Source organism: Lampetra fluviatilis, chromosome 44 (assembly GCF_964198595.1).
Source record: "Lampetra fluviatilis chromosome 44, kcLamFluv1.1, whole genome shotgun sequence".
Lineage (NCBI taxonomy): Eukaryota > Metazoa > Chordata > Hyperoartia > Petromyzontiformes > Petromyzontidae > Lampetra > Lampetra fluviatilis.
This window is the reverse complement of record NC_136318.1, coordinates 4479875-4503389: the sequence shown is the minus strand read 5'-3', so window position 1 is coordinate 4503389 and position 23515 is coordinate 4479875. Positions and strand designations below refer to the sequence as shown.

The window sequence follows — 23515 nt, the reverse complement described above, 5'->3', positions numbered from 1 at the left end:
TAGGGTTGGGGTCTAGTTGGTGAGTGTGGTGAGGGTTGGGGTCTAGTTGGTGAGTGTGGTTAGGGTTGGGGTCTAGTTGGTGAGTGTGGTTAGGGCTGGGGTCTAGTTGGTGAGTGTGGTTAGGGCTGGGGTCTAATTGGTGAGTGTGGTTAGGGTTGGGGTCTAGTTGGTGAGTGTGGTTAGGGTTGGGGTCTAGTTGGTGAGTGTTGTTAGTGTTGGGGTGTAGTTGGTGAGTGTGGTTAGTGTTGGGGTCTAGTTGGTGAGTGTGGTTCGGGTTGGGGTCTAGTTGGTGAGTGTGGTTCGGGTTGGGGTCTAGTTGGTGAGTGTGGTTAGGGCTGGGGTCTAGTTGGTGAGTGTGGTTAGGGCTGGGGTCTAATTGGTGAGTGTGGTTAGGGCTGGGGTCTAGTTGGTGAGTGTGGTTAGGGGTGGGGTCTAGTTGGTGAGTGTGGTTAGGGGTGGGGTCTAGTTGGTGAGTGTGGTTAGGGTTGGGGTGTGATTGGTGAGTGTGGTTAGGGGTGGGGTCTAGTTGGTGAGTGTGGTTAGGGTTGGGGTCTAATTGGTGAGTGTGGTCAGGGGTTGGGTTCTAGTTGGTGAGTGTGGTTAGGGTTGGGGTCTAATTGGTGAGTGTGGTCAGGGGTTGGGTTCTAGTTGGTGAGTGTGGTTAGGGCTGGGGTCTAATTGGTGAGTGTGGTTAGAGCTAAGGTCTAGTTGGTGAGTGTGGTTAGGGTTGGGGTCTAGTTGGTGAGTGTGGTTAGGGTTGGGGTCTAGTTGGTGAGTGTGGTTAGGGTTGGGGTCTAATTGGTGAGTGTGGTTAGGGTTGGGGTCTAATTGGTGAGTGTGGTTAGTGTTGGGGTCTAGTTGGTTTGTGTGGTTAGGGGTGGGGTGTAGTTGGTGAGTGTGGTTAGGGGTGGGGTCTAGTTGGTGAGTGTGCTTAGGGTTGGGGTCTAATTGGTGAGTGTGGTTAGTGTTGGGGTCTAGTTGGTGAGTGTGGTTAGTGTTGGGGTGTAGTTGGTGAGTGTGGTTAGGGGTGGGGTCTAGTTGGTGAGTGTGGTTAGGGTTGGGGTCTAATTGGTGAGTGTGGTTAGGGGTGGGGTCTAGTTGGTGAGTGTGGTTAGGGTTGGGGTCTAGTTGGTGAGTGTGGTTAGGGTTGGGGTCTAATTGGTGAGTGTGGTTAGGGTTGGGGTCTAGTTGGTGAGTGTGGTTAGGGTTGGGGTCTAGTTGGTGAGTGTGGTGAGGGTTGGGGTCTAGTTGGTGAGTGTGGTTAGGGTTGGGGTCTAGTTGGTGAGTGTGGTTAGGGCTGGGGTCTAGTTGGTGAGTGTGGTTAGGGGTGGGGTCTAATTGGTGAGTGTGGTTAGGGTTGGGGTCTAGTTGGTGAGTGTGGTTAGGGTTGGGGTCTAGTTGGTGAGTGTTGTTAGTGTTGGGGTCTAGTTGGTGAGTGTGGTTAGGGCTGGGGTCTAATTGGTGAGTGTGGTTAGAGCTAAGGTCTAGTTGGTGAGTGTGGTTAGGGTTGGGGTCTAGTTGGTGAGTGTGGTTAGGGGTGGGGTCTAGTTGGTGAGTGTGGTTAGGGCTGGGGTCTAGTTGGTGAGTGTGGTTAGGGGTGGGGTCTAGTTGGTGAGTGTGGTTAGGGCTGGGGTCTAATTGGTGAGTGTGGCTAGGGTTGGGGTCTAGTTGGTGAGTGTGGTTAGGGTTGGGGTCTAGTTGGTGAGTGTGGTTAGGGTTGGGGTCTAGTTGGTGAGTGTGGTTAGGACTGGGGTCTAGTTGGTGAGTGTGGTTAGGGGTGGGGTCTAGTTGGTGAGTGTGGTTAGGGTTGGGGTCTAGTTGGTGAGTGTGGTTAGGGGTGGGGTCTAGTTGGTGAGTGTGGTTAGGGCTGGGGTCTAATTGGTGAGTGTGGTTAGGGTTGGGGTCTAGTTGGTGAGTGTGGTTAGGGTTGGGGTCTAATTGGGGAGTGTGGTTAGGGTTTGGGGTTGCGTCTCGCTCGCCTCATTAGTGTTCTGGTCTCATTATCTCGTGTGGTCAAGAGTAAAGACTAACTCTATGATTAAGTGTTAGGGTTGGGGGTAAGAGCTATAGTTAGGGTCTGATTAGCTCGTGTGGCTTAATGTTCGGGCTGAAATATAATTGGTAAATGTGGTTGGGGTTATGGCTCGCGTTATGGTCTCATTGGTGATGTATGATTGGGGTTGGAGTCAGCGATATGATCTCATTGGTTCGTTCCGTTAGGGTTAGCGCTATAATCGTTTTGGCCAGTGTGATTAATGCTGGGGTAATTGCTGCGGTTGGAATTTGATTGGCCGATGTACTAAGCCCCGTGACACAGTGCCCATCTCTCCTATTGCCAGACATAGCGCGTTCCATAACCAATTTATGGTTTCGATTTAAAGCTTCTTTCGTGACTGCAGGGATTCATCTTCTTGGTTCTTTCGGTAAAGTCACGTAGAAGGGAAATAATAAAATAATAAAAATAAAACATCATAAAATAATTCTCACGACGTTTCGGCCACAACGCAAGCAGCCGTCCTCAGGTGAAGACCTGTTTTTTATTACGTTTTATTTTTATTATTTTATTATTTCCCTTCTACGTGACTTTACCGAAAGAACCAAGAAGACAATTTATGGTCGTTGAAGTGTCTCGTGTCTGCGTGTACATCTGTGGCTCAGGGCTCCGTCCTGGTCAGTGCGCCCCTGTCACAGAGGTCGCAAACGGGTTTTGATTCCTTACCCGTACCCGGCCGCACCAGGGTCGCAAACGGGTACCCGTACCTGGCCGTACCCGTACCCTACCCGTACCCGGCCGGGTACGGGTAGGGTGCGGGTATCGGGTACCTGATTGCGACCTCTGGGATGAAGCCATGTTGCAGGCGCGGGTGGGTTGATTCTAGGAACTTGAATTGTGAGAAGAGACAAGACGTTGGGAAATGAGTGACAAACAGTTACTTACCAGTGACTCACGGCTTACCCGTACCCGGCCGCACCAGGGTCGCAAACGGGCGCCCGTACCCGTACCCGACCGGGTACGGGTAGCCGGGTATCGGGTAGGGTACGGGTATCGGGTACCCGGTTGCGACCTCTGCCCTGTCCCAGCACGCGCGGGCGCTCTCCGTGGTGCTGAGTGCACAACGCGCCAGCCGGGAGGCTCGTGGTAGTGTGAGCGATCGTTTTGGGAGCGGTGGCGCAATGGTTCGTGCGCTGCGCTACGAACCGGGTGAGCCGCGGTTGGATTCCCACTCGCAGTCAACGACAGTGAACATCTGAGCCGGTGTTGGGCCTCATCTAGGTCTGCTCAGCCTTAACATGAGTTGCTGGTGCGATGTGTAAAAATGATCAGCACTCGGGAGACAAAGGCGGCCGGGCGTGGCGTACCGTGCCGACCTTCGTAGGTGCTCGCTGACAGCACAGTTTAAGGCTATACGGGGCATCTTTGTCTATATTTGCTGGTGTTGGGGGTAGCGTTGACGTTTAGGGTAGAGTTAGAGGTCGTGATAAATCGCTCGTGTTCCTAACAGTGTTGTTGTTAGCGCTGGTACTAGCTCTAACGCGAGTGTTAGCGCTATTGCTACGGCCACTGCTCGTGTTAGTTCCTGTGTTTATTCTAACGCTCGTGTTGGTCCCGACTGGATACTGTTGCTCATGCGAGCGTGAGCACGCGGGCGTTGCTGATGCTGTTGATGGCACCGCCGCTAGAACTCGGGCGGCGGGAATTGCGCGGGAGGAGCGCCAGGTTGGAGCACGTGTCTCGCCCGGACGCTGTCCTTGGTGCTGAAAGTGTGGAGGCCCGTGATGATTTATTCAGCGCGGAGAGAGAGAGAGCGGGAGACTCGGGGCCATTGGGAGGAGGTACTGGGGGAGGGGGGGGGGGGTCTGGGTAGAGAGGCGGGGGGAAGGGGGGGGGGGCGCTGGTGGGGGGAGGGAGGAGGCACGGGGGAGTTGCGGGCGTGGAAGGCGAGCCGGCACGAGACATAATCCACCGTGGGCCGTGCAAGCCTTAATAGGTGCTCGCTAACAGCACCCTTGTCCCTACGGTGGGCAGTTGTTCCACGGGGGGGGGGGGGGGGGGGACTTCATTCGCCGCTGACGAGTTGCTGCGAGCGGTGGCGCAGTGGTTGCGCGCGCCGCACGCTGCGGTGACCCTGGGTTCGGCTAACGTCAGCCAGCGGCAAGCGGCTACGGCCTTAATAGGTGTTCGCTAACAACGCGTGCTTCCGCGGTCCATTTATGTTAAGGGTGACGGTGCTCAAGATGGGTTTTTTTTCTCCTCGGTGAGTCTCGAGACTCGTTGCGAGGAGGGTAATGCTGCATCGGCACGTTTGACCCATTTGCCAATCGTGAGAGCTTTGCTTCTTGTCCGAGGCAACCGAAGGAGCCGGATAAAAAACCCGGCACGCATACGAAGCAGGGTGCAGTAGCACTCCGAGCTCCACACAGATAGATTCAAGAATCCATCGCTTGCCCTGTCACCTCCTGGCCACCTCGCAGCCAATGCCGACAGCTCCCGGCCATTTCCCGGATACAGTCTCCCATCCACGAACTTAACCGGCCTCAAAGCCTGCTTAGCTTTTCAAAAATGTGGTGAGATCCATTGTGTGTTACAGGCACGCACTTGCCCCGCCATCCTGCGTGGACTGCGCGGGGGACCTTTGTCTTTGTGTGAATTGGTTGCGGAGGGACGGTGCCCAGGGCCGCATTCAGGTTTTTCTCGCCACTGACGCTCTCCGTGTCCGGCTTCTTTGAACTCTCCCAATCACCACCTCGGGCTTGCATCAAGCTCGACTTCTCACCACGTGTCGGACATCGCCATGGGAATTCACACCGGGCATGGGGGGCGTGGGGGAGGGAGGGGGTCTCGGGGGAGGTGGGGGGGAGAATCCGTGGTCATTGTGTGCGTTCGGGCTGCTGTTGTTGTTGTCGAGCAGAAATGTAATTAATGAGTTAAAGAGGCCACGGTGCTGCCCGTCATCACGTGGCCGAACTGTCCCCCTCACTCTGCGCCTCCGTTCCCTCTCCCCGGCCCCAGTCTCTCGCCTCCCCTTGCCCCAGTCTCCTCGCCGATTCTCTCCCGTCTACCTCTCCCCCCCCTTGCACGCACTCCTCTCCCTCGCGCGCCTGTTCCTCTCTCTCTGCCCTCTGCTCTCTCCACGTCTCTCCTCTCACCAAATCCTCTCTCCATGGTCCCTCCGCTCGCTCCCCCTGTCTCTCCACCACCGTCTCCGCCATCTCCCGTGTCCCTCTCTCTCTCTGCCCCCCCTCTGTCCAACTCACACTCGTCGCTGCTGGCCGACTCACTCTCCCAGCTACCTGCCCTGTAACTCTCCTCTCTCTCTGCCCCCTCTCTGCCCCCCCCCCCCTCCTCTCTCTCCAACTCACACTCGTCGCTGCTGGCTGACTCACTCTCCCCTCTACCTGCCCTGTAACTCTCCCCCCCCCCCTCTCTTTCGCACTCATCTCCTTATCTCCGCTCTCACGCTCTCACCCACTCCTCCTTTCTCTCTCCCACTCAATCAACTCCCCGCGCTCCCCCGCTATCTTTCCCCCTTCCAACTCTCATCTCCCCCCTTTGCTCCTCTACCTCCCCTGTCTCTCTCCTCTCTCTCTCGCTCGTATTCCCCGCATCTCCCTCGGCAGTTCACGCGCACGCACTCCCACCACTCCCACCACTCCCACCACTCTCGCTCTCTCGCTCTCTCGCTCTCACCTTCTCCGCCGCCTCGTCGCTAAATTGCGGGTTACGTGAAAATTGCCCGCAATTTATCTCCGCGTTACTTCCAAACCAGGGAGTTTGCGGCGACGTGCGCGTGGGTGACGATGGTGTGTGTGGGTGACGAGGGTGACGAGGGTGATGAGGGTGACGAGGTGTGTGTGTGGGTGACGAGGGTGACGAGGTGTGTGTGGGTGACGAGGGTGACGAAGGTGACGAGGGTGACGAGGGTAGCGCCACGCTGCGCTACGAACCCGGCGACCCGACTTCGGTTCCCGCTCACGGCCAACACCCGGTGACGATTATCTGAAACGGTCCTGGGCCTCCCCTAGGTCGACTCGGCGTCAAATGAGCACCCGGCGCAGTGTGTAAACATTGCCACTAGGGAGACAAAGGCGGCCGGGCGTGGTGTTGGCCACCCACCCCCTCGTGTGCCGTGCCGGCCTTCATAGGTGCTACTCGCTACAGTCAATTAAGGCTACACGGGGGATCTTTGTCTTTTTTGTGTCGGGAGAGTGACGATCATTTGAACGGGTGGTGGACTAGTCGTGGTGTATTGCAAACGTCAGCGCTAGGGAGACAAAGGCGGCCGGGTGTGGTTCTGGCCACACCATCCAGCTCTTGCGCTGTCTCTTGCCTTCATAATTGCTCGCTCACAGCACTTGCCCCTACAGTCTGTTGAGGCTATACGGGGGATCTTTGCCTTGTGTGTGTGTGTGTGAGTGGTGCACGCGTGTGCTGACTCAGGCTATTTTTAGCTCAGCTGGGAGATGACGTCACGAGTTCACGCGGAGCGAAGGAGCCCGTAGACACAGAACATCAAACATCACCAACATCACCACCATCACCAACATCACCACCATCACCAACATCACCACCATCACCACCATCACCAACATCACCACCATCACCAACATCACCACCATCACCAACATCACCACCATCACCACCATCACCAACATCACCACCATCACCAACATCACCACCATCACCAACATCACCACCATCACCAACATCACCACCATCACCAACATCACCAACATCACCACCATCACCAACATCAAACATCACCACCATCATCAAACATCACCACCATCACCACCTTCACCAACATCAAACATCACCACCATCACCAACATCACCACCATCAAACATCACCACCATCACCAACATCACCACCATCAAACATCACCACCATCACCACCATCATCACCATCACCAACATCACCGACATCACCACCATCACCACCATCACGAACATCACCAACATCAAACATCACCACCATCACCAACATCAAACATCACCACCATCATCAAACATCACCACCATCACCACGATCACCACCATCAAACATCACCACCATCAACAACATCACCACCATCACCACCATCACCAACATCACCACCATCACCACCATCACCACTTTCACCACCATCACCACCATCACCAACATCACCACCATCACCACCATCAAACATTACCAACATCATCGACATCACCAACATCACCGACATCACCACCATCACCACCATCACCACCATCACCGATATCACCAACATCAACACCATCACCACCATCACCACCATCACCAACATCACCGACATCACCGACATCACCAACATCACCACCATCACGAATATCACCGACATCACCAACATCACCACCACTAACCATCACCCCAAGGACCATTGTCACCATCGACACGAGCATCATCATCATCACCACCACCATCATCACCTCCAGCATTATCAACAGATGAGTCGCGCTATCACCATGGTTACCATCACCATTATCACGAGCATCATCTTCACCATCGCAATTGCCACGATCACCGCTATTATCACCATCAACCAGCTTAGTCACCCACCCATCCATCCGCACACCAATCTACCCGGTCACATACTCACACATCCACCCCAAATCACCCACCCAGTCACCCCACCGATACATCCACCCTCCCAGCCAGTCACAACTCCACACAGTCACCCAGCCAGTCACTCACTCCCTTACTCAACCACCAAGTCACCCACCCCCTTAGTCAGTCACTCACTCCCTTACTCAACCACCAAGTCACCCACCCCTTAGTCAGTCACTCACTCCCTTACTCAACCACCAAGCCACACACTCCCTTAGTCAGTCACTCGCTCCCTTACTCAACCACCAGGTCACCCACTCCCTTAGTCAGTCACTCACTCCCTTACTCAACCACCAAGTCACCCACCCCCTTAGTCAGTCACTCACTCCCTTACTCAACCACCAAGTCACCCACTCCCTTAGTCACTCACTCCCTTAATCAACCACCAAGTCACCCACTCCCTTAGTCACTCACTCCCTTACTCAACCACCAAGTCACCCACTCCCTTAGTCAGTCACTCACTCCCTTACTCAACCACAAGTCACCCACTCCCTTAGTCACTCACTCCCTTACTCAACCACCAAGTCACCCACTCCCTTAGTCAGTCACTCCCTTACTCAACCACCAAATCACCTACTCCCTTAGTCAGTCACTCACTCCCTTACTCAATCACCAAGTCAGCCACTCCCTTAGTCACTCACACCCTTACTCAACCACCAAATCACCTACTCCCTTAGTCAGTCACTCCCTTACTCAACCACAAGTCACCCACTATAGTCACCCACCCATCCACCAAGCATCTCCCCCCTCTCTCAGCGCTGTTAGGCGCCGGGTTTTTTAAATCTCGTTTTAAAAAAATCTCTTCTCAAAGACAAAAATCCCCCGTGTAGCCGGAACAGACAGTTGGGGCAAGTGCTGTTAGCGAGCACCTATGAAGGCCGGGATTGCACACGAGGGGGTGGGTGGTCAGCACCACGCCCGGCCGCCTTTGTCTCCCCAGTTGCGATCTTTACACACCGCGCGAGGTACTCATTTGAGGCTCAGTCGACCTAGGGGAGGCCCAGAACCGATTCAGAAAGAAAAAAATCGTCACCCCGTGTTGGCCGTGAGCAGAAAAAATCGAACTCGGATCGGGGGGGGGGGGTTCATAGCGCAGTGCCGCGCTAACCGCTGCGCCACCGCTCTCCGTATGTACACAACGCGGACGCGCGCCGCGTGTCACTGCGGAGACTGGGGGTGAGGGGGCGGGGCGGGGGGAGAGGGGGGGGGGCGAGATGAGAGCGCGCGACGTGGAGCGAGGGGAGCGGAGCCTGCGGGAGACGCGGGGCGGAGAGACGTGAGGGGGGGGGGGGATGGGGGGGGGGGCTGGGGGGGAACGGGGGGGGGGGCTGGGGGGGGGGAACGCGGGTTGAAGATAATGGGGGGGGGGGGGGGGGGGGAATGAAAGAGTCGGGGAGAGGGGTGGGAATGAAAAGAGAGAAACAGCAGAAAATGAGATGGGAGAGTGGAAATAATTAATTAACGAGCTGAAGGAATGTGTTGAGGGCGGGGGGGATGAGGTGAGGGGAGGGAGAAGTGAGGTGGTGAAGGGGAGGTAGGAATGAAATGTGAGGTTGGGAGGAATGATATGAGGCGGAGGGATGAATGAGAGATGGGAGTGGGGGAGGGGGGTATAAACGAGTGGGGGAGATCGGAGATAATGAGCTAGGAGATAATGAGCTAGGAGGAACGAATTGAAGAGGAGGCGGAATGATGAGATGAATAAGGCAGGAAGGTGAGAGAGTGAGGGAGAGAGAGAGAGAGAGATGGAACGCGGCTGATGAGCCGGAGAATATCTTAAAATAGTTTGTGCAGCGCGGAGCGGAGGGAAGACAGGGAGCGCTGTCATACAACAGTAATCACTGACAGTATATAAACATATAGACTGTCTATGTGGATAGTTCACGCAGGTCGAGCCGCACACACGCACGATATCCCGTACAGCCACGCTGCTGCGTGGGACACGTGCTGTCACCGCACGAGCGCGTGGGGTGGCTATCGCACCACGCACGGCTGCCTTTGTCTCCCCCAGTGTCGCTGTGCACACACAGCGCTGCAGCTACTCGTTTAGGGCCGAGCCTACCTCGTGGGGGGAGGGGGTAGGGGGGGGGGAGGCCCAGGACCGGTTCACTGATGTTAGCTGCGCAGTCAGGAATCAAACTCGGGTCGCCGGGTTCATAGCGCAGCGAGACCACAATCACTACTGCTAACGACGAAAACTACGACGACGATGGTGATGATGATATTGCCGCTAATGATGATATCGCTGCTGATGATGATATTGCTGCTGCTGCTGATGATGATGATGATATTGCTGCTGATGATGATATTGCTGCTGCTGCTGCTGATGATGATGATATTGCTGCTGCTGCTGATGATGATGATATTTCCGCTGCTGATGATATTGCTGCTGCTGCTGCTGATATTGCTGCTGCTGTTGATCGTATTGCTGCTGCTGATGATATTGCCGCTGCTGATTATGATATTGCTGCTGCTCATGATGATATTGCTGCTGCTGCTGATGATATTGCCGCTGCTGATGATGATATTGCTGCTGCTGATGATATTGTTGCTGCTGATGAAGATATTGCTGCTGCTGATGGTATTGCTGCTGCTGATGATGATATTGCTGCTGCTGATGATGATATTGCCGCTGCTGATGATGATATTGCTGCTGCTGATGATGATATTGCTGCTGCTAATGATGATGATATTGCCGCTGCTGATGATGGTATTGCTGCTGCTGCTGATGATTATTGATAAGAGGTGGCAATGATGGTTTTTAAGCTGGTGTGTGTATGTTTAACTTCTTTCGCACCGTTCGATGATATTGATTATATTGATGGTGATGATGATATTGATTATTCATTTTAATTTAATTTGACTATTTTTATAGTTTTTTTTTATTATTTTCAATTCATTATTTTAATGTTTTATACATATAGTTTTTTTAATTTAATTTAACATTTTTATTTTTAGTTTTCTATCTACGTGACTTCCGAGAATATGATATTGATGGCAATAATGAAAACGATGCATCAAACTGTTGCTTATTGATGATGACGATAATCATCATCATCATCATCCCCGTCCATCATCATCATCAGCTCACAGTAATGTTGCGTCAGGGTTTAAAGTCCCCCGGGAGAGGCCAATCGACGCAGACGCCGCCTTTCACTGTCAGATTCACTCGCGCGGCTCCTGAATGGCATTGCACATCAAGTATCCTTCAGCCGCGCCATACATTCATCACCACCACCATCATCATCGTCGTCGTCGTCATCAGCAACGGCAGCAGCCATGATCAATCCACTGCTGGATGATGGCCTCCTCCTCCCTCTTCCTCCCTTCTCCTCCTCCTCCCTCCTCCTCCCTCCTCCTCCTCCTCCCTCCTCCCTCCTCCTCCTCCCTCCTCCTCCTCCCTCCTCCTCCCTCCTCCTCCTCCTCCTCCCTCCTCCTCCCTCCTCCTCCATTCTCCTCCCTCCTCCTCCCTCCTCCTCCTCCTCCCTCCTCCTCCCTCCTCCTCCCTCCTCCCTCCTCCTCCCTCCTCCTCCTCCCTCCTCCTCCCTCCTCCCTCCTCCTCCCTCCTCCCTCCTCCTCCTCCCTCTTCCTCCATCCTCCTCCCTCCTCCTCCCTCCTCCTCCTCCCTCCTCCTCCTCCTCCTCCTCCCTCCTCCTCCCTCCTCCCTCCTCCTCCTCCCTTCCCCACCCCCAGTGGCCGCCGTCCTTGCACGTGCGTTGAACCTCTTTCGCACCGCACACGGAACCAACCGCGCGAACCAACGATCCAACCGCGTAGCCGGCCCGCGCGCTCCGTCTCCCCTAGGACGCGTTCCCGTTCCTTGTGCTGCCACTCCTCTGTTAGTCTCGACCTGGCCCCGGCCTTACCAACTTCCCCCCCAGCGGTCGTCACCTTCGGCGGTGCTTCTAAACCGCGTGCGTTCTCTCGACCACGGGTCACCCCCTCTCTGTCTGTCTAATCCCAAGCGTGACATTATATACAATCATCATCATCAACACCAACATCACTGTCAGCATCATCAACACCACCACCATCACTATCATCACGATCAGCATCGTCATCAACCCCATCATCATCAAACGAGAAACTGAGTAAACATTGCGGCCGGGCGTGGTGCTGGCCACCGACCTGCCTAGTGTACCGTGCCGGCCTTCATAGCCGCTCGCTAACAGCACTTTCCCCAACAGTCTGTCGAGGGCTATACGGGGGATCTTTGTCTCTATTGTGTCCCAGCCCAAGTGCGATAACGACTCTCATCGCCACTCCACGTTGCACTTCGCTCTCTGACCTCGCTCCCTTAATGAGGCGACGGCCAAATACCCGAATAGCCCCCCCCCCATCCCCCAATTGCAGCAGCAGCAGTAGCAACAGCAGCAGTAGCAACAGCAGCAGCAGTAGCAGCAGCAGTAGCAACAGCAGCAGTAGCAACAGCAGCAGCAGAATTAACAGCAGCAGTAACACTAGGAGCAGCAGTGACAGCAGTAGAAGTAACAGCAGCAGCAGTAGCAACAGCGGCAGCAGCAGTAACAGCAGCAGCAGCAGTAACAGCAGCAGCAGTAACAGCAGCAGCAACAGTAACAGCAGCAGCAGTAACAGCAGCAGTAACAGCAGCAGGAGCAGCAGTAACAGCAGCAGTAACAGCAGCAGCAGGAATAGCAGCAAAACACCAGCAGGAACAGCAGCAACATCAGTAACAGCAGAAGCAGGCGCAGTGTCGCTATCAGCAGCAGCAGGAGCATCAGTAACAGCAGTAACAGCAGCAGTGACAGCAGCAGTAACAGCAGTAACAGCAGTAACAGCAGCAGCAGTAACAGCAGCAGTAGCAGCAGCAGCAGGCGCAGTGTCGCTATCAGCAGCAGCAGTAACAGCAGCAGTAGCAGCAGCAGTAGCAGCAGGCGCAGTGTCGCTATCAGCAGCAGTAGCAGCAGCAGTAACAGCAGCAGTAGCAGCAGCAGTAGCAGCAGGCGCAGTGTCGCTATCAGCAGCAGTAGCAGCAGCAGTAACAGCAGCAGTAGCAGCAGCAGTAACAGCAGCAGTAGCAACAGCAGTAGCAGCAGCAGTAACAGCAGCAGTGACAGCAGCAGCAGTAGCAGCAGCAGCAGGCGCAGTGTCGCTATCAGCAGCAGTAACAGCAGTAGCAGCAGCAGTAACAGCAGTAGCAGCAGCAGTGGCAGCAGCAGTAACAGCAGCAGTGACAGCAGCAGCAGTAGCAGCAGCAGCAGGCGCAGTGTCGCTACCAGCAGCAGCAGGAGCAGCAGTAACAACAGCAGCAGTGACAGCAGCAGCAGTGACAGCAGCAGCAGTAGCAGCAGGCGCAGTGTCGCTATCAGCAGCAGCAGGGAGCTGCGCGTGTTCACGCCAACCCGCGGAGTCTGGAAGCCGGGGCGAGGTGGTTCGCCAAGCTCCGCGGAGGGCCTTCATCCAGAAGTGGATAAAGGCTGAACGATGGTGACGACCTCTGCTTGTTTGGGTGTGTGTCGTGTTGTGTGTGTGGGTGTGTGTCGTGTTGTGTGTGTGTGGGTGTCGTGTTGTGTGTGTGTGTCGTGTTGTGTGTGTGTGTGTGTCGTGTCGTGTGTGTGTCGTGTTGTGTGTGTGGGTGTGTGTCGTGTTGTGTGTGTTGGTGTGTGTCGTGTTCTGTGTGTGTGTGGGTGTGTGTCGTGTTGTGTGTGTAGGGAGCGGTGGTGTAGCGGTCAGCGCTACGCTGCGCTACGAACCTGGCGACCCGGGTTCGATTCCTGCTCACGGTCAATACCAGTGACGATTATCTGAACCGGTCCTGGGCCTCCCCTAGGTCGACTCAGCCTCAAATGAGTATCCGGTGCGATGTGTAAACATCGCCACTGGGGAGACAAAGGCGGCCGGGCGTGGTTCGTGGCCACCCCACCCCCTCGTGTGCCGTGCCGGCCTTCACAGGTGCTCGCTGACATCACTTGCCCCAACAGTCTGTGCAGGCTATACGGGGGATCTTTGTCTTTGTCATAGAGTGTAAGTGCTGCTCTTGCGAATCCCTCATTCTAACCTTAGATAGCCCGCACTGACCGGCGCGGTGAAGTATGGTCAATCAAATAACCCTCCCAAGTAATTCTACACGTCGTGGTGAAGCCCTCATACAGGAACGGATCGACAAAGGGCGTTGTTGTTGTTATTGTTGTTTTTAAAAATATATATTTTATTGGTGGAACGGTGGCGCGGTGGTTAGCGCACTGAGCTACAAACCGCGGCTCTCATCAGTGGCGAGTGAGTGATTTCTGAACCGATCACGTGGGGTCCTCAGCCACTGTCACCCTCACCAAACCACGCTAACCTGCGCGGCGAGGTCAAACAGCAACCCCCAACCCCCCCCCCCCCATGTCCGACACGGCGTGGGGAGGCCTTCATCCAGCAGTGGACTGAGCATGACAACGGATGCATCACAGGCGGGCTGAGTCTTTATAGAGTCAACGCCAAAACCACCTCCTGCCCACATGCGCATCGCGGTACACAGGTGTTTACCCGCTCTTTTAAAGCCCCGCAGGGGCAGTGGCGACAATTCCACATTCCTATGGCGGTGCGAGTCTCCCCACAGGGCGATAACTGCTGACCTCGCAACAAGTTGTTACTTCTTTATCGACCCTGGAAGGATGATGGGGTGAGTCAACCCCCCTATCACTGCCCCAGGCAGGTTTGGAGCTCGCTGTGCCGTTGATCCACCTGGCTCGAGGGGTCACGTGGCTCGAGGGGTCACGTGGTGCATAGATTCACCTGGCCTCATAAAGTCACGTGGCGCATCGAGTCACGAATGGTCGCTGATGTCGGCGGACGGACAGGAGATGATTGATGATTGCATTGTGGAGGGAGTTGTGAGAGCTAATTAGGACGACGCGGAGAGAGGAGGTGAGGCTGTCGGAGATCCACCACGCGTCCACCCCACTCCCATCAAGCACCACGCGGGCGAGTGATGATGCTGATGATCGTGGTGGTGACGACGACGAGAATGGCGATGGAAATGGGGACGACGATAATGATGATGATGATGACGGTCATGTCCAGAAGATTTGTCCAATGATAATGGAACTCGCGATGATGATGATAATGATGATGATCATCATTATCACGTGAATGATCTCAATCAAGTAATCACACCGTCGGTGATGATATTAATGATTATGATCATGCATTGGATGGCAATTATAATCAAAGATAACGGAACGCTTGATGATGATGATTGCTATCGTCATTGTGATCTTAATAATCTCCAGCCAATGCTCACACCATGATGAGTGTAATGATCGTGATGATGACATTTTTTTTAAAATCATAATGGTCGTGACGATGATGATGGTGGTAAAAAAAAATGACGGTAGTGGAGGTGATTGAGACAATAGTCGTGGTGGTGATGATGATTGTGGTGGTGGTGATGACGATGACGGTGATAACAGAGGATGTCCCACGGCATTCACGGGGTCCGGGATCAAACTCGGTCGCCTCATCACTCGGGTGCAGCGGCGCGCTGTATCGCAGTGGGAGCGCTCTCCCCCCTCCCTCTCTCTCTCCCATCTCTCTCTCTCGTCTCTCCTGCAGTCTACAATGACATTAGCAACGTCGTTCTTTCTTCATCACCAATCGCCTCTTCTTCGTGTGAAACACCATCACCACCATCACCACCACCATCACCACCATCACCACCACCATCACCACCATCACCACAATAATCACCATCATCACCACCATCACCACCATCACCTCCATCACCACCATCACCACCATAATCACCATCACCACCACCATCACCTCCATCACCACCATCATCACCACCATCACCACCATCACCTCCATCTCCGAGTCTTCAATGACCTTAGTACGTGTACCCTCTCCTGCCACTCTCTCTCTCTCTCTTCATCATCATCATATCTCCTTCGCATAGAACACCATCATCACCATCTCTCTCCCATCACCATCATCACCTCTCTCTCATCATCACCTCTCTCCCATCACCACCACCATCACCACCTCTCTTTCTCTCATCACCACTACCTTCACTACCAATATCACCTCTCCCTCCCATCAACGCTACATCACCATCCCTCTCCTCTACTCTGCAATGACCTTAGCACGTCTCCCCCCCTCTCTCTCGATCTCTCTCCCATCACAACTGCCACCTCCTCTCGATTGCGTAAAGCTCCATCACCACCATCATTACCATCACCATAATCACATCCGGACAAACTCACCTTCTGCGGGTGCTTCATGATGTCTCGCAGTGTCCCTTCCTCACTCTCCCCGTGTCTCTCTCGTCTCTCTCCCCGTGCGCGCTCTCTCCCCCTCTCCACTCTCCCCCCCCTCTCCCCTCTCCCCCACGCTCCTCCCCCCACACCCCCCCCCCCAATCTCCCGGTCGCTTTGCCCGGAGTTGATAGCACGGGTAGTGCGGACTCGACTATTATTACATGAGAGGGAGGTTAAGAATATATCTGGATATCAGTAGCAGAGAGAAATAGTGATATCAATGATAAATTTCGATATTTTTTTGGTTTAATATTTCAATTCATTTGTTTTAAATTTATATACAAATGTGAAGGTGTTTTATACCTAAGGTAGTTTCATTAAAGTTTGCCCGCCACTGCTCCTCCTCCCCGGGTAGAGTGGTATAGTCTTGGGTTCGGCTGAGCCGGTGATTTCGGATTTTCCCCCTCCCCTCTGTGAGAAGTGGACTCGTCCACGCGTGCGGAGCGAATGCCTTTGAAGGAGCTGTGTGGAGAGGTTGGGTGACACCACGCCACGCTGTGCCACACCATGGCACGCCACGGCACGCCGTGCCATGGCACGCCACGCTGTGCCGTGCCATGCCACGCTCCACCACTGTAAACATCCCAACGTGAAGAAGCGTTCTTTTTCATTATTCTTCCAATCTACCGCTGGACGGATCGAGAGGGTCGCTGCACCATACTTCACCACGCTGGTCATTGCGGGTGCGGTGCAAGAAGGGGGAGGGAGGGAGGGGGAGGGGGGTGGTGGTGAATTAGGAGAAGCGGTTGACTGGTTCGGGTATCACTCGACATTGATACCGGCCTTGATCGGACGGTGTAATTCCTTCCCCGACCACCACCTCGGCTCTTCGGTGCAGAATCCAGAACGGTTGTAACGCCCCCGGGGTGCGAGACTCCGCGCAGGCAAAGACAAAGATCCCCCCCGCTCCCGTGTAGCCTTTGACGGGCTATTGGGGCAAGTGCCGAGTAGCGAGTGGCACCACCGAAGGCCGGCACGGCACACGAAGCGGGTTGGTGGGTTTGCTGGTACAGTACCACGCCGGGCCGCCTTTGTCTCTCCTCGTAGCGACGTTTACACATCCCGCATAGGTTACTCCTTTGAGGCCGAGTCGATCTGGGGGAGGCCCAGAACTGGTTCGGGTAATCACCGGTGCTGGTGACCGTGGGGGTGGAGAGGGGGGGGGGGTGATTGAACTCGGTTCGTAGCGCAGTGCGCTAACCGCTGCGCCACCGCTCCCCTCCGGCCAGAATGCATGAGTCGCTGCTGTTTGCAGCGCGGTGTACGCGGACCTCGCAGCACCACGGGACATCAGCTGTCAGGCTCCACTCATTCACACGCACGGTCAATTACAACGCTCGCACCTGCGCCTGTTACAGTCGGACTTACATGGGAGATGGACCGGCGGAGTCTCGGGATGCCTGTGCGCGTGCGTGTGTGTCTGTGCGTATGCGCAACGGTGTCGCTACCGAGGGAGACAAAGGCGGTCGGGCGTGGTGCTGGCCACCCCACCACCTCGTGTGCCGTGCCGGCCTTCATCAGTTTCAGTTATTAGGTAAAGCCCTGTGAGCCGTGCGGCTCTTGACTCGGGCGCAGCACCTTCAAAGGTGCTGCTCGCTAACAGCACTTACCCCAACAGTCGGTTAAGGCTATACGGGGGATCTTTGTCTTTGGAGCCGTGAGTGTAGCGGTTAGCGCGCTGCGCTATTAACCCGGCGACCCGAGTTCGATTCCCGCTCACGGCCACCACCGGTGACGATTATTTGAACCGGTCCTGGGCCTCCCCTAGGTCGACTCAGCCTCAAACGACTAACTGGTGGTGTGGTGTGTTAACATCGCCACTGGGGAGACAAAGGCGGCCGGGCGTGGTGCTGGCCACCCACCCCCTCGTGTGCCGTGCCTGCCCTCTTAGGTGCTACTCGCTCACAGCACTTGCCCCAACATGATTTTGAGGCTTTACGGGGGATCTTTGTCTGTTTGTGACATTGGTTTGCATAAATGCGTAGGTGTAGAGGTTATACATCGAGGATGGTTGTGTAGGCGTCTTCATGCGCTTGCTATGCGTGGGTGCGTGTCTGTGTATCTGTATTAAGGAGCGGTGACGCAGTGGTTAGCGCGATACGAAACGGGCGATTTCAAACCCGGCCGATCCAAGTTTGATTCCCACTTCAGGTGCCACCAACACTGGTGACGATTATCTGAACCGGTGCTGGGCCTCCCCTAGGTCGGCTCAGGCTCAAATGAGTCACCGCTGCGATGTGTAAACGTCGCCACTTGGGAGACAAAGGCGGCCGGGCGTGGTGCTGGCCACACCATCCCGGTCTTGATAGGTGCTGCTACTCGCTAACCGCACTTGCCCCAAAGGTCTGCTCGAGGCTACAGGGGGACCTTTGTCATTACGTGTTTGCTGGGCTCACCCAGACGTTCAGTCTCAGGGGATTGTCCAGGTGAACAATTTGATTCACAAATGAAATTAAGCCTCTCTCTCACTCTCACGCTCTCTCTCTCTCTCACACGCCGTCGCTCTCTCTCACGCTCTCCCCAACTCTCACGCCCTCGCTATCTCTCACGCTCTCCCCAACTCTCACGCCCTCGCTATCTCTCAAGCTCTCTCACTCTCTCACTCACACGCTCTCTCACTCTCTCACTCACACGCTCTCGCTATCTCTCACACTCTCCCCAACTCTCACGCCCTCACTCTCTAGCTCTCTCTCGCTCTCTCTCTCACGCTCTCACACTCTCTCTCTCTCTCGCTCTCTCTCTCTCACGCTCTCTCACACCCGAATCGGCGTGCCCACCTCAGACCTGGCGCTCATTGCCATTCAGCAGAAGTACTGTCGTAGTAGCAGCAGCAGCAGCAGCAACAGCAGCAGCAACAAGCAGCAGTAACAGCAGCAGTAGTAGCAGCTGCAGCAACAGCAGTAGCAACAGAAGCAGCAGTAACAGTAGCAGTAGTAGCAGCAACGGTAGCAACAGCAGTAGCAACAGAAGCAGCAGTAACAGTAGCAGTAGTAGCAGCAGCTGCAGCCACAGCAGCAGCAACAGAGGCAGTAGTAGCAGCAGCAGTAGCAACAGAGGCAGCAGTAACATCAGCAGTAGCAACAGAAGCAGCAGTAACAGCAGTAACAGCAGCAGTAGTAGTACTATAGTAACAGCAGTAGTATTAGCAGCATCATCATCACTGCCGGCAAACTCGGCAGCCAACATCATCAACATCATGTTCACCATGGTGTGGTTGCCGATGGTTGAGAACATTGTAATGGTGATCGTGACGGTGATGATCGTGACGGTGATGATCGTGACGGTGATGATCGTGACGGTGATGATCGTGACGGTGATGATCGTGACGGTGATGATCGTGACGGTGATGATCGTGACGGTGATGATCGTGACGGTGATGATCGTGACGGTGATGATCGTGACGGTGATGATGGTTGTGGTGATTGGCCTCATGGTGATGTTAATGGCGGGTTTCCCCCAAGCCTCCCTCCCTCCCCAAACAGAAGACTCAGTAACGAACCACGACGCCCTCTTATCGCGTGCCCGACACCACCCCCCACAGCCCCTCCCCCCTAGCCCCCCCCCAACATCCCCTCCCCCCTAGCCCCCCCCCAACATCCCCTCCCCCCTAGCCCCCCCCCCCAACATCCCCTCCCAACATCCCCTCCCCCCTAGCCCCCCCCCAACATCCCCTCCCCCCTAGCCCCCCCCCCTTCCCTCAAACCAGAATGGGACAGACCCGAGCCGGCACGGTGTCCCCCACATCCCCCACGGTAGATGAGGGGGAGGGGGGCAGACGAGGCTACGGTTTGGGGGGGGGGGGGGAGTAGGGGGGGGGGGGGTAGCGGAATTTGAGGTGGGGGGAAGCAGCTGTTGGTGACGAGGCGAAGGGGAGCGACAGGTGTGGGGGGCTGAGGGGGGGGGGGGCAGAGAAGGAAGGGGGTGGGGAGGGGGGGAGATCAGACGAAGGGAGATTGGGAGGAAGAGGAGAAGGAGTGAAGGGATGAGATGATTAGCAAGGGAGATGATTAAGAGAGATGATTAGGAAGGCAGATGATTAAGAAGGGAGATGATTAAGAAGGCAGATGATTAGCAAGGGAGATGATTAGCAAGGGAGATGATTAGCAAGAGAGATGATTAGTAAGGGAGATGATTAAGAAGGGAGATGATTAGCAAGTGAGATGCTTAGCAAGGCAGATGATTAGCAAGGGAGATTATTAAGAAAGCAGATGAGAAGGGGGCCTGGGCTCAGGGGGTTGGATTGAGAGGTGAGGGTCGGGAGTCAAGGTCGGGGTCATTGGTTGGGTCACGGGTGGGCGTCGAGATCGAGTTGCCGTGAGGAGGGTTGGGGTCAGGTCCAGGTGAAGGGTCGGGCTCGAGGTTGAGCAGAAGCGGTGGACATTTGCGAATAAATAAAAAATGTAGCCAATCGAAGACCTCTTCCCGTGCAGCCTCTGCAATGTATATAAGATTGTTCATCGCAAATTTAAACCGGTTATAGCAATCAGTTAACCGGAACCGGCCCATTTCGCAAACTATTGAACTGGAACCGGTTCATCCGGTTTATGGTGCGCGCCCGAACCGCACACGGATATCGAACCGATCCCGTTCCCAGGCGCTCAGTCCTCCTCAGCCTCGCGCGGGGGATGCTGACGGAACACCTCCCTCGACTCACCTACTCCTCCTCCTCCTCCACCCCTTCCTCTACCACCTCCACCACCTCCTCCTCCACCACCTCCTCCTCCACCACCTCCTCTCTACCATCTCATCCACCTCATCTTCTCCTCCACCACTTCCTCTTTCTCCTCCACCACCACTGCCTCCACCACCACTGCCTCCACCACCACCTCCTCCTCCTTCAGGCAGGGTCTCTGGGGAAGTACCCAGGGCAGGCATGGCAGCTGCGTGTGCTACGGCCCTGAACCTCGCCCATTCCCCCCTCCTCCCCCGGCATCAGGAGGAGGAGAGGAGGGGGCGTGGGGGGCGCGGAGATTCCAACCCCAGCTGCAGGCGATGCTCAAATTCTCGCCCGCAACTTTCATCAGCAAGCCGAGCCCCAGGCTATTGTGGGTTTGGGTTGGGTCCTACGTGGACGCCCGCCACCAGATGGCAAGCCAATGGCGAGTGGACACATAGACTCCAAGAACGACAGGCGCATCTTACAGATGGCAAGCCAATGGTGAGTGGCCACATAGACTCCAAGAACGACAGGCGCATCTTACAGATGGCAAGCCAATGGCGAGTGGACACATAGACTCCAAGAACGGCAGGCGCATCTTACAGATGGCAAGCCAATGGTGAGTGCACATAGACTCCAAGAACGGCAGACGCATCTTACAGATGGCAAGCCAATGGTGAGTGGCCACATAGACTCCAAGAACGACAGGCGCATCTTACAGATGGCAAGCCAATGGTGAGTGGCCACATAGACTCCAAGAACGACAGGCGCATCTTACAGATGGCAAGCCAATGGTGAGTGGCCACATAGACTCCAAGAACGACAGGCGCATCTTACAGATGGCAAGCCAATGGCGAGTGGACACATAGACTCCAAGAACGGCAGGCGCATCTTACAGATGGCAAGCCAATGGTGAGTGGACATAGACTCCAAGAATGGCAGGCGCATCTTACAGATGGCAAGCCAATGGTGAGTGGACACATAGACTCCAAGAACGGCAGGCGCATCTTACAGATGGCAAGCCAATGGTGAGTGGACACATAGACTCCAAGAACGGTAGGCGCATCTTACAGATGGCAAGCCAATGGCGAGTGGACACATAGACTCCAAGAACGGCAGACGCATCTTACAGATGGCAAGCCAATGGTGAGTGGACATAGACTCCAAGAATGGCAGGCGCATCTTACAGATGGCAAGCCAATGGTGAGTGGACACATAGACTCCAAGAACGGCAGGCGCATCTTACAGATGGCAAGCCAATGGCGAGTGGACACATAGACTCCAAGAACGGCAGGCGCATCTTACAGATGGCAAGCCAATGGCGAGTGGACACATAGACTCCAAGAACGGCAGGCGCATCTTACAGATGGCAAGCCAATGGCGAGTGGACACATAGACTCCAAGAACGGCAGGCGCATCTTACAGATGGCAAGCCAATGGCGAGTGGACACATAGACTCCAAGAACGGCAGGCGCGTCTTACAGATGGCAAGCCAATGGCGAGTGGACACATAGACTCCAAGAATGGCAGGCGCATCTTACAGATGGCAAGCCAATGGCGAGTGGACACAGACTCCAAGAACGGCAGGCGCATCTTACAGATGGCAAGCCAATGGCGAGTGGACACATAGACTCCAAGAACGGCAGGCGCATCTTACAGATGGCAAGCCAATGGCGAGTGGACACATAGACTCCAAGAATGGCAGGCGCATCTTACAGATGGCAAGCCAATGGCGAGTGGACACATAGACTCCAAGAACGGCAGGCGCATCTTACAGATGGCAAGCCAATGGCGAGTGGACACATAGACTCCAAGAATGGCAGGCGCATCTTACAGATGGCAAGCCAATGGCGAGTGGACACATAGACTCCAAGAACGGCAGACGCATCTTACAGATGGCAAGCCAATGGTGAGTGGACACATAGACTCCAAGAACGGCAGACGCATCTTACAGATGGCAAGCCAATGGCGAGTGGACACATAGACTCCAAGAACGGCAGACGCATCTTACAGATGGCAAGCCAATGGTGAGTGGACACATAGACTCCAAGAACGGCAGACGCATCTTACAGATGGCAAGCCAATGGCGAGTGGACACATAGACTCCAAGAATGGCAGGCGCATCTTACAGATGGCAAGCCAATGGCGAGTGGACATAGACTCCAAGAATGGCAGCCGCATCTGACTGCTAAGCCAATGGTGAGTGGACACATCAGCTCCGCGGTTGTTCGTGATGTCGGTGACATGGACCCGCGTTTGCCGAGCTGTCACGAGAGTTCATCAGACGGCCGAGGCTGGGTAACTCGCCAGCTCCAAACGAATTGCTGCGTGGTTGGCGCCATTGATGAAACGGCGTGCAGCCCAAATAAAGACAAAGATGTCCCGTATAGCCTTAACATACTTTTGGGGCCAAGCGCTGTCAGCAAAGCACACCGCATCATGTCGACCTCTTGCGAGGAGGTCTTTGATTGCTTCATAAATCCCTCGCCACTGCCGTCACCCGACAGCCGTGGCCGGGAATCGAACTCGGGTCGCCGGGTTCGGAGCGCGACCGCTCGCTGCGACGCTGTCGCTCCCCGCTGAGGATTACTCGCGCGCGCGCACACGGGCGCGAGTGTAAATATAGGCGGCTCGCAGAGCGAGGGCGCGGAGCGCGTGTACCAGGCCCCATTCATTCATTATATTCCTAATTTTAGGCCGCGGCTCTCAGGACCGCCCGTGGTGAGAGAGAGAGAGCGAGAGACGCGGTGCCACGTGCGGCAAAAGAGAACCCCGGGGCGGCGGGGGGGGGGGGTCCTGGGCGCAAACGAACGACGCCACGGCGTTCGCGGTAGATTTGCCGCGCCGCTGGCTGGCTGAGTGGCTGCGTGGGTCGCTGATTGGCTGGGTGGGCCGGATGGGTGGCTAGGTGGGTGGTTGAGTGGCTGATTGGTTCGGCGGGTGGCTAGGTGGGTGGTTGGGTGGCTGATTGGCTAGGCGGGTGGCT

The 23515-nt window shown here is 55.3% G+C and overlaps 1 protein-coding gene across 1 annotated transcript in view; it reads right to left on the bottom strand.

Moving 5' to 3' along the window:
* The window catches only part of LOC144947293 (plasma membrane calcium-transporting ATPase 2-like), a 58165-nt gene extending 42241 nt beyond the window's left edge, over nt 1-15924 (bottom strand). The window contains 1 exon segment of the mRNA XM_078876525.1: nt 15819-15924. The gene's annotated coding sequence lies outside the window, so the exon portion shown is untranslated.
* Nucleotides 15925-23515: the final 7591 nt, after the last annotated feature.